Genomic DNA, 14,943 nt, shown 5'->3' on the forward strand with positions numbered 1-14,943 from the left:
GTGCAGGAGCTGAAACCTGGGTCGGACCTGCTCTATAGTAGAGCTCAGCAGCCTCCAGAAGCTGATGGCAGTGTGTGTTTGATCCCCTGCGGGGTGGGAGAGCTGTAACCCGGGTCGGACTTGCTCTGCAGCAGGGCCCATCACCATCCAGAAGCTGATGGCAGTGTGTCTTTAATTACCTGCGGGGTGGAGGAGCAGAAACCTGGGTCGGACTTGGTGTGCAGCAGGGCTCAGCAGCCACGAGAAGCTGATGGCAGTGTGTCTGTAATCCCCTGCGGGGTGGAGGAACAGAAACCTGGGTCGGACCTGGTCTGCAGCAGGGCTCAGCAGCCTCCAGAAGCTGATGGCAGTGTGTGTTTAAGTCCCAGCCTGGTGGGAGAGCTGAAACCTGGGTCGGACCTGGCCCGCAGCGGACCTCAGCACCCTCCAGAAGCTGATGGCAGTGTGTGTTTAATCCCCTGCGGGGTGGAGAGGCAGAAACCTGGGTCGGACCTGGTCTGCAGCAGGGCTCAGCAGCCTCCAGAAGCTGATGGCAGTGTGCGTTTAAGTCCCAGCCTGGTGGGAGAGCTGAAACCTGGGTCGGACCTGGTCTGCAGCAGGGCTCAGCAGCCTCCAGAAGCTGATGGCAATGTGTCTTTAATCCTCTGCGGGGTGCAGGAGCAGGAACCTGGGTCGGACCTGGTCTATAGCGGAGCTCATCAGCCTCCAGCAGCTGATGGCAGTGTGTGTTTGATCCCCTGCGGGGTGGGAGAGCTGAAACCTGGGTCGGACCTGGTCTGCAGCAGGGCCCATTACCACTCAGAAGCTGATGGCAGTGTGTGTTTAGGTCCCTGCGGGGTGGAGGAGCTGAAAGCTGGGTCGGACCTGGTCTTTAGCAGAGCTCAGCAGCCCCCAGAAGCTGATGGCAGTGTGTCTTTAATCCCCTGCGGGGTGCAGGAGCTGATACCTGGGTCGGACCTGGTCTGCAGCAGAGCTCAGCAGCCTCCAGAAGCTGATGGCAGTGTGTGTTTAGTTCCCTGCGGGGTGGAGGAGCTGAAACCTGGGTCGGACCTGGTCTGCAGCAGGGCTCAGCAGCCTCCAGTTGCAGATGGCAGTGTGTGTTTTGTTCCCTGCGGGGTGCAGGAGCAGAAACCTGGGTCGGACCTGGTCTGCAGAAGAGCTCAGCAGCCTCCAGAAGCTGATGGCAGTGTGTGTTTAAGTCCCTGCGGGGTGCAGGAGCTGAAACCTGGGTCGGACCTGGTCTGCAGAAGAGCTCAGCAGCCTCCAGAAGCTGATGGCAGTGTGTGTTTAAGTCCCTGCGGGGTGCAGGAGCTGAAACCTGGGTCGGACCTGCTCTATAGTAGAGCTCAGCAGCCTCCAGAAGCTGATGGCAGTGTGTGTTTGATCCCCTGCGGGGTGGGAGAGCTGAAACTTGGGTCGGACCTGGTCTGCAGCAGGGCTCAGCAGCCTCCAGTTGCAGATGGCAGTGTGTGTTTTGTTCCCTGCGGGGTGCAGGAGCAGAAACCTGGGTCGGACCTGGTCTGCAGAAGAGCTCAGCAGCCTCCAGAAGCTGATGACAGTGTGTGTTTAAGTCCCTGCCTGGTGGGAGAGCCGGTACCTGGGTCGGACCTGGTCTACAGCAGAGCTCAGCAGCCCCCAGAAGCTGATGGCAGTGTGTGTTTAAGTCCCTGCTGGGTGGCAGAGCTTAAATCCGGGTCGGACCTGGTCTGCAGCAGGGCTCAGCAGCCTCCAGAAGCTGATGGCAGTGTGTTTTTAAGTCCCTGCGGGGTGCAGGAGCTGAAACCTGTGTCGGACCTGGTCTGCAGCATGTCTCAGCAGCATCCAGAAGCTGATGGCAGTGTGTCTTTAAGTCTCTGCGGGGTGGGAGAGCTGAAACCTGGTCGGACCTGGTCTATAGCAGGGCCCATCACCGTCCAGCAGCTGATGGCTGCGTGTGTTTAAGTCCCTGCGGGGTGCAGGAGCTGAAACCTGGGTCGGACCTGCTCTATAGTAGAGCTCAGCAGCCTCCAGAAGCTGATGGCAGTGTGTGTTTGATCCCCTGCGGGGTGGGAGAGCTGTAACCCGGGTCGGACTTGCTCTGCAGCAGGGCCCATCACCATCCAGAAGCTGATGGCAGTGTGTCTTTAATTACCTGCGGGGTGGAGGAGCAGAAACCTGGGTCGGACTTGGTGTGCAGCAGGGCTCAGCAGCCACGAGAAGCTGATGGCAGTGTGTCTGTAATCCCCTGCGGGGTGGAGGAACAGAAACCTGGGTCGGACCTTGTCTGCAGCAGGGCTCAGCAGCCTCCAGAAGCTGATGGCAGTGTGTGTTTAAGTCCCAGCCTGGTGGGAGAGCTGAAACCTGGGTCGGACCTGGCCCGCAGCGGACCTCAGCACCCTCCAGAAGCTGATGGCAGTGTGTGTTTAATCCCCTGCGGGGTGGAGAGGCAGAAACCTGGGTCGGACCTGGTCTGCAGCAGGGCTCAGCAGCCTCCAGAAGCTGATGGCAGTGTGCGTTTAAGTCCCAGCCTGGTGGGAGAGCTGAAACCTGGGTCGGACCTGGTCTGCAGCAGGGCTCAGCAGCCTCCAGAAGCTGATGGCAATGTGTCTTTAATCCTCTGCGGGGTGCAGGAGCAGGAACCTGGGTCGGACCTGGTCTATAGCGGAGCTCAGCAGCCTCCAGCAGCTGATGGCAGTGTGTGTTTGATCCCCTGCGGGGTGGAGGAGCTGAAACCTGGGTCGGACCTGGTCTGCAGCAGGGCCCATTACCACTCAGAAGCTGATGGCAGTGTGTGTTTAGGTCCCTGCGGGGTGGAGGAGCTGAAAGCTGGGTCGGACCTGGTCTTTAGCAGAGCTCAGCAGCCCCCAGAAGCTGATGGCAGTGTGTCTTTAATCCCCTGCGGGGTGCAGGAGCTGAAACCTGGGTCGGACCTGGTCTGCAGCAGAGCTCAGCAGCAAGCAGAAGGTGATGGCAGTGTGTGTTTAAGTCCCTGCGGGGTGCAGGAGCTGAAACCTGGGTCGGACCTGCTCTATAGTAGAGCTCAGCAGCCTCCAGAAGCTGATGGCAGTGTGTGTTTAGTTCCCTGCGGGGTGGAGGAGCTGAAACCTGGGTCGGACCTGGTCTGCAGCAGGGCTCAGCAGCCTCCAGTTGCAGATGGCAGTGTGTGTTTTGTTCCCTGCGGGGTGCAGGAGCAGAAACCTGGGTCGGACCTGGTCTGCAGAAGAGCTCAGCAGCCTCCAGAAGCTGATGGCAGTGTGTGTTTAAGTCCCTGCGGGGTGCAGGAGCTGAAACCTGGGTCGGACCTGCTCTATAGTAGAGCTCAGCAGCCTCCAGAAGCTGATGGCAGTGTGTGTTTGATCCCCTGCGGGGTGGGAGAGCTGAAACTTGGGTCGGACCTGGTCTGCAGTAGGGCCCATCACCCTCCAGCAGCTGATGGCTGCGTGTGTTTAAGTCCCTGCGGGGTGCAGGAGCTGAAACCTGGGTCGGACCTGCTCTATAGTAGAGCTCAGCAGCCTCCAGCAGCTGATTGCAGTGTGTGTTTAAGTCCCTGCCTGGTGGGAGAGCTGGAACCTGGGTCGGACCTGGTCTATGGCAGAGCTCAGCAGCCTCCTGAAGCTGATGGCAGTGTGTCTTCAATTCCCTGCGGGGTGCAGGAGCTGAAACCTGGGTCGGACCTGCTCTATAGTAGAGCTCAGCAGCCTCCAGCAGCTGATGGCAGTGTGTTTTTAATTCCCTGCGCGGTGCAGGAGGCATAACCTGGGTCGGACCTGGTCCGCAGCAGAGCCCATCACCCTCCAGAAGCTGATGGCGGTGTGTTTTTAATTCCCTGCGGGGTGCAGGAGCCATAACCTGGGTCGGACCTGGTCCGCAGCAGAGCCCATCACCCTCCAGAAGCTGATGGCGGTGTGTTTTTAATTCCCTGCGGGGTGCAGGAGCCATAACCTGGGTCGGACCTGGTCTGCAGCATGTCTCAGCAGCCTCCAGAAGCTGATGGCTGTGTGTGTTTAAGTCCCTGCGGGGTGGGAGAGCTGAAACCTGGGTCGGACCTGGTCTGCAGCAGGGCTCAGCAGCATCCGGTTGCAGATGGCAGTGTGTGTTTAGTTCCCTGCGGGGTGCAGGAGCAGAAACCTGGGTCGGACCTGGTCTGCAGCAGGGCTCAGCAGCATCCGGTTGCAGATGGCAGTGTGTGTTTAGTTCCCTGCGGGGTGCAGGAGCAGAAACCTGGGTCGGACCTGGCCCGCAGCGGAGCTCAGCAGCCTCCAGAAGCTGATGGCAGTGTGTGTTTAATCCCCTGCGGGGTGGGAGAGCTGAAACCTGGGTCGGACCTGGTCTAAAGCAGGGCCCATCACCACCCAGATGCTGATGGGCGTGTGTCTTTAATCCCCTGCGGGGTGGAGAGGCAGAAGCCTGGGTCGGACCTGGTCTGCAGCAGGGCTCGGCAGCCTCCAGAAGCTGATGGCAGTGTTTTTAGTTCCCTGCGGGGTGGAGGAGCAGAAACCTGGGTCGCACCTGGTCTATAGCAGAGCTCAGCAGCCTCCAGAAGCTGATGGCAGTGTGTGTTCAAGTCCCTGCGGGGTGGGAGAGCTGTAACCTGGATCGGACCTGGTCTATAGCAGAGCTCAGCAGTCTCCAGAAGCTGATGGCAGTGTGTGTTTAAGTCCCAGCCTGGTGGGAGAGCTGCAACCTGGGTCGGACCTGGTCTAAAGCAGGGCCCATCACCACCCAGATGCTGAAGGCAGTGTGTGTTTAAGTCCCTGCGGGGTGGAGGAGCAGAAACCTGCGTCGGACCTGGCCTGCAGCAGAGATCAGCAGCCTCCAGAAGCTGACGGCGGTGTGTTTTTAATTCCCTGCGGGGTGCAGGAGCTGAAACCTGGGTCGGACCTGGTCTGCAGCAGGGCTCAGCAGCCTCCAGTTGCAGATGGCAGTGTGTCTTTATTTCCCAGTGGGGTGCAGGAGCTGAAACCTGGGTCGGACCTGGTCTATAGCAGAGCTCAGCAGCCTCCAGAACCTGATGGCAGTGTGCGTTTAAGTCCCTGCCTGGTGGGAGAGCTGAAACCTGGGTCGGACCAGGTCTGCAGCAGGGCTCAGCAGCCTCCAGAAGCTGATGGCAATGTGTCTTTAATCCTCTGCGGGGTGCAGGAGTAGGAACCTGGGTCGGACCTGGTCTATAGCGGAGCTCAGCAGCCTCCAGCAGCTGATGGCAGTGTGTGTGTTTAAGACCCTGCCTGGTGGGAGAGCTGAAACCTGGGTCGGACCTGGTCTAAAGCAGGGCCCATCACCACCCAGATGCTGATGGCAGTGTGTCTTTAATCCTCTGTGGGGTGCAGGAGCAGAAACCTGGGTCGGACCTGGTCTGCAGCAGGGCTCAGCAGCCTCCAGAAGCTGATGGCAATGTGTCTTTAATCCTCTGCGGGGTGCAGGAGCAGGAACCTGGGTAGGACCTGGTCTATAGCGGAGCTCAGCAGCCTCCAGCAGCTGTTGGCAGTGTGTGTGTTTAAGATTCTGCCTGGTGGGAGAGCTGAAACCTGGGTCGGACCTGGTCTAAAGCAGGGCCCATCACCACCCAGATGCTGATGGCAGTGTGTGTGTTTAAGACCCTGCGGGGTGGGAGAGCTGTAACCTGGATCGGACCTGGTCTATAGCACAGCTCAGCAGCCTCCAGAAGCTGATGGCAGTGTGTGTTTAAGTCCCAGCCTGGTGGGAGAGCTGAAACCTGGGTCGGACCTGGTCTGCAGCACAGCTCAGCAGCCCCAAGAAGCTGATGGCAGTGTGCGTGTTTAAGTCTCTGCCTGGTGGGGGAGCTGAAACCTGGGTCGGACCTGCTCTATAGTAGAGCTCAGCAGCCTCCAGAAGCTGATGGCAGTGTGTCTTTAAGTACCTGTGGGGTGGGATAGCTGAAACCTGGGTCGTACCTGGTCTATAGCAGAGCTCAGCAGCCTCCAGAAGCTGATGGCAGTGTGTGTTTAATTCCCTGCCTGGTGGGAGAGCTGTAACCCGGGTCGGACTTGCTCTGCAGCAGGGCCCATCACCATCCAGAAGCTGATGGCAGTGTGTCTGTAATCCCCTGCGGGGTGGAGGAGCAGAAACCTGGGTCGGGACCTGGTGGGATCTGGTGAAGTTGCTTGTCACTAGCTTGCGCACATTTGATATGGCACTTTGCGCGTGACTCACACAACCTGCAGTGGTGACCGTCGCGTCAGTGCAAAGTTTTTCCGATATATCGCTCGCAACATCGTTTGTCATTTGCTGTACACTGCGCACACTGGCCGCGAGGTCACGGAGAGGGTCTTCGTTACGAGTTGTGTAATATCCGCTGACTTGCCGATTCAATTCTGGTGGCGCTGACCCAAACGAGAACGCTTTTAAGGCGCATGTCGTGGTAACTCTGGTAGCACCGTTGTTGACGAGGACGATCATCTTTAGCAATAGTTCATCTCGAAGCGCAACGATGGTGAGGGCGACGGGTTGGCCGGTTCCGCCTTCAGGCCACTCGGTTGCCGCTAGATTGCCCAATGCCACACACGCAGACGAACCCTGTATACACTCAATGACCCGTGTGCGATCGTTGATTTCTGCTAGTACGTTTGCTAGTTCTACGTGCTTCCACGGATCGGGCGTGGGCACGCGCTTGTTTTAGAGGCGTTTTCGCGCAGCCTCTACCCTGCACGACCGCTCGTGGCCGCACTAGCTATATTTATCTTTATTTGTTTCACACACACACACACACACTCACACACACACACACACACACACACACACACACACACACACACACACACACACACACACACACACACACACACGCACACACACACACACACACACACACACACACACACACACACACACACACAGGCCCTTGCGTGCAAACCCCGGTCAGGCCTGCAGTGTACACATCAGAGACATGATGTTCTTTCACAGAACTGAGGTTGTTCATTACTAAATGACTTTTACAGGAATATTGTTATTATACTATTCAACAGGTTGATCATAATAATGTGTATTAAACCCACAACCTAGCACTGAGGACAGAGGGACTTTATTTAAATTAATACTTAATGGAAACGATACATAATGATACATAAGAGCCATGTCATACATTCAGCCTAGGAATAGTAGCATTGTACACTATTAAAATTATACACATCAATTGCTTGAATCCCATTGTTGCAAAGTAAAACTCTAATAAAACTCCAGTCTGACATCAACAGAGAACACTTAGTGTATGTACTACAAATACAGCATTAGGATTTCGAGTGGACCGTGCACCTTGTGAACCATCAGAGGCTTATGACGCAACATATCTTCCAGTTGCTATTAGACAAGTTATAATTCTCGACCATTTTTCGGAACTGATTTCTTGGGTCCGTGAGTAAATGCCAAATGAGATGATAGTCCTTAAGTAAGTTCCTGGCGATCCCATGTCGAGTGCGAAGTCACGGTCGGCGGCGTGTTGTCCTTACTGTGCCCCATACAATGTGACGGTCCGTGTCACGGACCGGTGTGTTACGACCCGACTAACGAAACGTACCAGGTGATAACATTGCATCTGCCCATTACAGCGGAGCGAGCGTTTCGCCACACTCCCAAACCAAGGTTAATAGTTGTAGCGCACGCCCTTTCGGACCTCGGTGCACGCGAAACACTGGCGTACACTCACAACATCACGCTCGAGACAGCTCAAGCGTTACTCGAAACAAAGGACTTGTTCAAATCCATAGAGAATATACGGTCTTTAGCGTATGCGTATATAAAGAAGGTCGATGACATTTACAGACCCGGCGGCGTGGGCACCACAGTAGAACAACAAGGTGCTCTCAAGCGCACACAGATACTGGCGGCATTATCACTCGTGATGTCTATCCTGACATGCCCGTTTCTGATTTCTATATATATTAAATTATGACAAGAGCTACGGTGGTTACGATTACACTCTGACCACGTGCCTTAGTTTCTGCTAGTGACCTATAAATACATTTGACCACTTGCTCTCACTGCCATTAAAGCGGCTGTACCCACACGTACAACACCCAAGAAAAAAATGATCTCGCTGTCTGTACTGGGTGTACTCTCAGTAGTCGCAGTTGCTCAGGCCATGGTGGTACGCTCACATAACGCCTCTGAGATACGTCCCATCCCACCACCTCCTAGACAGGGAACTAAACACACACTGCCATCTGCAACCGGATGCTGCTGAGCCCTGCTGCAGACCAGGTCCGACCCAGGTTTCAGCTCCTGCACCCCGCAGGGACTTAAACACACACTGCCATCACCTTCTGCTGGCTGCTGAGCTCTGCTGCAGACCAGGTCCGACCCAGGTTTCTGCTCCTCCACCCCGCAGGGAACTAAACACACACTGCCATCACCTTCTGCTGGCTGCTGAGCTCTGCTGCAGACCAGGTCCGACCCAGGTTTCAGCTCCTGCACCCCGCAGGGGATTAAAGACACACTGCCATCAGCTTCTGGGGGCTGCTGAGCTCTGCTAAAGACCAGGTCCGACCCAGCTTTCAGCTCCTCCACCCCGCAGGGACCTAAACACACACTGCCATCAGCTTCTGAGTGGTAATGGGCCCTGCTGCAGACCAGGTCCGACCCAGGTTTCAGCTCTCCCACCCCGCAGGGGATCAAACACACACTGCCATCAGCTGCTGGAGGCTGCTGAGCTCCGCTGCGGGCCAGGTCCGACCCAGGTTTCTGCTCCTCCACCCCGCAGGGACTTAGAGGCACGCTGCCATCAGCTTGTGGATGCTGCTGAGACATGCTGCAGACCAGGTCCGACCCAGGTCTAAGCTCCTCCACCCCGCAGGGACTTAAAGACACAATGCCATCAGCTTGTGGATGCTGCTGAGACATGCTGCAGACCAGGTCCGACCCAGGTTTCTGCTCCTGCACCCCGCAGGGAACTAAACACACACTGCCATCTGCTGCTGGAGGCTGCTGAGCTCTGCTATAGACCAGGTCCGACCCAGCTTTCAGCTCCTCCACCCCGCAGGGACCTAAACACACACTGCCATCAGCTTCTGAGTGGTAATGGGCCCTGCTGCAGACCAGGTCCGACCCAGGTTTCATCTCCTGCACCCCACTAGGAATTAAACACACACTGCCATCAGCTTCTAGAGGCTGCTGAGCTCTGCTATAGACCAGGTCTGACCCAGGTTTCAGCTCCTGCACCCCACTAGGAATTAAACACACACTGCCATCAGCTTCTGGAGGCTGCTGAGCCCTGCTGCAGACCAGGTCCTACCCAGGTTTCTGCTCCTCCACCCCGCAGGGGATTACAGACACACTGCCATCAGCTTCTGGATGGTGATGGGCCCTGCTGCAGAGCAAGTCCGACCCGGGTTACAGCTCTCCCACCAGGCAGGGAATTAAACACACACTGCCATCAGCTTCTGGAGGCTGCTGAGCTCTGCTATAGACCAGGTACGACCCAGGTTTCAGCTATCCCACCCCACAGGTACTTAAAGACACACTGCCATCAGCTTCTGGAGGCTGCTGAGCTCTACTATAGAGCAGGTCCGACCCAGGTTTCAGCTCCTGCACCCCGCAGAGGATTAAAGACACATTGCCATCAGCTTCTGGAGGCTGCTGAGCCCTGCTGCAGACCTGGTCCGACCCAGGTTTCAGCTCTCCCACCAGGCAGGGACTTAAACACACACTGCCATCAGGTTCTGGAGGCTGCTGAGCTCTGCTATAGACCAGGTCCGACCCAGGTTTCAGCTCCTGCACCCCACTGGGAAATAAAGACACACTGCCATCAGCTTCTGGAGGCTGCTGAGCTCTGCTATAGACCAGGTGCGACCCAGGTTTCTGCTCCTCCACCCCGCAGGGAACTAAACACACACTGCCATCAGCTTCTGGAGGCTGCAGAGCCCTGCTGCAGACCAGGTCCGACCTAGGTTTCTGCCTCTCCACCCCGCAGGGGATTAAAGACACACGCCCATCAGCATCTGGGTGGTGATGGGCCCTGCTTTAGACCAGGTCCGACCCAGGTTTCAGCTCTCCCACCCCGCAGGGGATTAAACACACACTGCCATCAGCTTCTGGAGGCTGCTGAGCTCCGCTTCAGACCAGGTCCGACCCAGGTTTCTGCTCCTGCACCCCGCAGGGAACTAAACACACACTGCCATCAGCTTCTGGGGGCTGCTGAGCTCTGCTGCAGACCAGGTCCGACCCAGGTCTCAGCTCCTCCACCCCGCAGGGACTTAAAGACACACTGCCATCAGCTTCTGGATGCTGCTGAGACAAGCTGCAGACCAGGTCCGACCCAGGTTTCGGCTCATCCACCCCGCAGGGACTTAAACACACACAGCCATCAGCTTCTGGGGGCTGCTGAGCCCTGCTGCAGACCAGGTCCGACCCAGGTTTCAGCTCCTGCACCCCACTAGGAATTAAACACACACTGCCATCAGCAACTGGAGGCTGCTGAGCCCTGCTATAAGCCAGGTCCGACCCAGGTTATGCATCCTGCACCCCGCAGGGAATTAAAAACACACTGCCATCAGCTGCTGGAGGCTGCTGAGCTCTACTATAGAGCAGGTCCGACCCAGGTTCCAGCTCTCCCACCAGGCAGGGACTTAAACACACACTGCAATCAGCTGCTGGAGGCTGCTGAGCTCTACTATAGAGCAGGTCCGACCCAGGTTTCAGCTCCTGCACCCCGCAGGGACTTAAACACACGCAGCCATCAGCTGCTGGACGGTGATGGGCCCTGCTGCAGACCAGGTCCGACGCAGGTTTCAGCTCCTGCACCCCGCAGGGACTTAAACACACACTGCCATCAGCTTCTGGGGGCTGCTGAGCTCTGCTGTAGACCAGGTCCGACCCAGGTATCGGCTCTCCCACCAGGCAGGGACTTAAACACACACTGTCATCAGCTTCTGGAGGCTTCTGAGCTCTTCTGCAGACCAGGTCCGACCCAGGTTTCTGCTCCTGCACCCCGCAGGGAACTAAACACACACTGCCATCTGCAACTGGAGGCTGCTGAGCTCTGCTGCAGACCAGGTCCGACCCGGGATTCTGCTCCTGCACCCCGCAGGGAACTAAACACACACTGCCATCTGCAACTGGGCTGCTGAGCTCTGCTGTGGACAAGGTCCGACCCGGGTTATGGCTCTCCCACCCCGCAGGGACTTAAACACACACAGCAATCAGCTTCTGGATGGTGATGGGCCCTGCTGCACACCAAGTCCGACCCAGGTTTCTGCTCCTCCACCAGGCAGGGACTTAAAGACACACTGCCATCAGCTTCTGGAGGCTGCTGAGCTCTGCTATAGACCAGGTCCGACCCAGCTTTCAGCTCCTCCACCCCGCAGGGACCTAAACACACACTGCCATCAGCTTCTGAGTGGTAATGGGCCCTGCTGCAGACCAGGTCCGACCCAGGTTTCATCTCTCCCACCCCGCAGGGAATTAAAGACACACTGCCATCAGCTTCTGGAGGCTGCTGAGCTCTGCTATAGACCAGGTCCGATCCAGGTTACAGCTCTCCCACCAGGCAGGGAATTAAACACACACTGCCATCAGCTTCTGGAGGCTGCTGAGCTCTGCTATAGACCAGGTACGACCCAGGTTTCAGCTCCTGCACCCCGCAGGGAATTGAAGACACACTGCCATCAGCTTCTGGAGGCTGCTGAGCTCTGCCATAGACCAGGTGCGACCCAGGTTTCAGCTCCCCCACCAGGCAGAGACTTAAACATGCACACTGCCCTCAGCTTCTTGGTTCTGCTGAGCTGTGCTGCAGACCAGGTCCGACCCAGGTTTCAGCTCTCCCACCAGGCTGGGACTTAAACACACACTGCCATCAGCTTCTGGAGGCTGCTGAGCCCTGCTGCAGACCAGGTCCGACCCAGGTTTCTGCTCCTGCACCCCGCAGAGGATTAAAGACACACTCCCATCAGCTTCTGGAGGCTGCTGAGCCCTGCTGCAGACCTGGTCCGACCCAGGTTTCAGCTCTCCCACCAGGCAGGGACATAAACACACACTGCCATCAGGTTCTGGAGGCTGCTGAGCTCTGCTATAGACCAGGTCCGACCCAGGTTTCAGCTCCTGCACCCCACTGGGAAATAAAGACACACTGCCATCAGCTGCTGGAGGCTGCTGAGCTCTGCTGCAGACCAGGTCCGACCCAGGTTTCAGCTCCTGCACCCCGCAGGGAATTAAAAACACACCGCCGTCAGCTTCTGGAGGCTGCTGATCTCTGCTGCAGGCCTGGTCCGACCCAGGTTTCTGCTCCTCCACCCCGCAGGGAACTAAACACACACTGCCTTCAGCTTCTGGAGGGGGATGGGCCCTGCTGCGGGCCAGGTCCGACGCAGGTTTCTGCTCCTCCACCCCGCAGGGACTTAAACACACACTGCCATCAGCTGCTGGAGGCTGCTGAGCTCTTCTATAGACCAGGCCCGACCCAGGTTCCTGCCTCTCCACCCCGCAGGGGATTAAAGACACACGGCCATCAGCATCTGGGTGGTGATGGGCCCTGCTTTAGACCAGGTCCGACCCAGGTTGCATCTCTGCCACCAGGCTGGGACTTAAACACACACTGCCATCAGCTGCTGGAGGCTGCTGAGCTCCGCTATAGACCAGGTCCGACCCAGGTTCCTGCCTCTCCACCCCGCAGGGGATTAAAGACACACGGCCATCAGCATCTGGGTGGTGATGGGCCCTGCTTTAGACCAGGTCCGACCCTGGTTGCAGCTCTCCCACCCCGCAGGGACTTGAACACACACTGCCATCAGCCTCTGGAGGCTGCTGAGCTCTGCTATAGACCAGGTGCGACCCAGGTTTCTGCTCCTCCACCCCGCAGGGACTTGAACACACACTGCCATCAGCCTCTGGAGGCTGCTGAGCTCTGCTATAGACCAGGTGCGACCCAGGTTTCTGCTCCTCCACCCCGCAGGAACTTGAACACACACTGCCATCAGCCTCTGGAGGCTGCTGAGCTCTGCTATAGACCAGGTCCGATCCAGGTTTCTGCTCCTCCACCCCGCAGGGACTTGAACACACACTGCCATCAGCCTCTGGAGGCTGCTGAGCTCTGCTATAGACCAGGTGCGACCCAGGTTTCTGCTCCTCCACCCCGCAGGGAACTAAACACACTGCCATCAGCTTCTGGCAACACATTCTCACACCCTAAGCGTCGGAAACAAACGCTTGGTCAGCCACCCTCCACGTCAGACCCCAGACGCCAAAAGTGCCCTTTTTCGTTACTTATGTGCGAAAAGGGTTTTCCCTTTTGTAACTGCAGATCCCAATGCAGCGTAAAACTGACGTGATTAGATATCCACTGATGCGGCACCGAACCAGCTCATTTAACCGATGCGGCACTGAACCACCTCGTTTAACCGCATCTAAACCTTAACGTTTCACTATTTATAACCTTCCCCTCTCCCTCATCCTAACCTTAACCCTCTTGCTACCTAAAACGTTACTCTCACTGCGATCAAGCTTTTGTTTCCATGCATTCTGACTCTGACAGTCAGAGTCTGACAGTGAATTTTCGTATTTGCCGCCCAAGGGGAACGTTAGAACATACCATCTGGCGAGGGGGAGGTTAGACATAACTGCTACTTTTAACCTCCACCTTGGTAGTTGAAACCTCCGCCTCGCGTTGACTCGGTCCAAACTCGACCAATGACGAGGCGGCTCCCTCCGTTCACTTCACAGAGCCGGCTTTTAGAGCGATCGACATGACTAACGTGTTCGCTAGCAAGATGGTTAAGGTTAGGATAGGGGTGAGGGGAAGGTTAAATAAGAAGACAAGGTTAAATAAGAGGATAAGGTTAAGGTGAGGTACAATGAGCTTGTTTGGTGCCCTGGCTGCGGACATTCCATCGCGTCAGTTTTACGCTGCATTGGGATCTGCAGTCAAATAAGGGAAAAACCCCTTTTCGCACATAAGTAACGAAAAAGGGCACTTTTGGCGTCAGGGGTCTGACGTGGAGGGTGGCTGACCAAGCGTTTGTTTTTGACGCGCTGGGAGTGAGAACGTGTTGCTTCTGGAGGCTGCCGAGCCCTGCTGCAGACCAGGTCCGACCCAGGTTTCTGCCTATCCACCCCGCAGGGGATTAAAGACACACGCCCATCAGCATCTGGGTGGTGATGGGCCCTGCTTTAGACCAGGTCCGACCCAGGTTTCAGCTCTCCCACCCCGCAGGGGATTAAACACACACTGCCATCTGAAACTGGAGGCTGCTGAGCCCTGCTGCAGACCAGGTCCGACGCAGGTTTCAGCTCCTGCACCCCGCAGGGGATTAAAGACACACTGCCATCAGCTTCTGGAGGCTGCTGAGCTCTACTATAAAGCAGGTCCGACCCAGGTTTCAGCTCCTGCAGCCCGCAGGGAATTGAAGACACACTGCCATCAGCTTCTGGAGGCTGCTGAGCCCTGCTGCAGACCTGGTCCGACCCAAGTTTCAGCTCTCCCACCAGGCAGGGACTTAAACACACACTGCCATCAGGTTCTGGAGGCTGCTGAGCTCTGCTATAGACCAGGTCCGACCCAGGTTTCAGCTCCTGCACCCCACTGGGAAATAAAGACACACTGCCATCAGCTGCTGGAGGCTGCTGAGCCCTGCTGCAGACCAGGTCCGACCCAGGTTTCTGCTCCTGCACCCCGCAGGGAACTAAACACACACTGCCATCTGCAACTGGAGGCTGCTGAGCCCTGCTGCAGACCAGGTCCGACCCAGGTTTCAGCTCCTGCACCCCGCAGGGAATTAAAATCACACCGCCGTCAGCTTCTGGAGGCTGCTGATCTCTGCTGCAGGCCTGGTCCGACCCAGGTTTCTGCTCCTCCACCCCGCAGGGAACTAAACACACACTGCCTTCAGCATCTGGGTGGTGATGGGCCCTGCTTTAGACCAGGTCCGACCCAGGTTGCAGCTCTGCCACCAGGCTGGGACTTAAACACACACTGCCATCAGCTGCTGGAGGCTGCTGAGCTCCGCTATAGACCAGGTCCGA

The sequence above is a fragment of the Nothobranchius furzeri genome, chromosome 6, assembly GCF_043380555.1.
Source record: "Nothobranchius furzeri strain GRZ-AD chromosome 6, NfurGRZ-RIMD1, whole genome shotgun sequence".
NCBI lineage: Eukaryota > Metazoa > Chordata > Actinopteri > Cyprinodontiformes > Nothobranchiidae > Nothobranchius > Nothobranchius furzeri.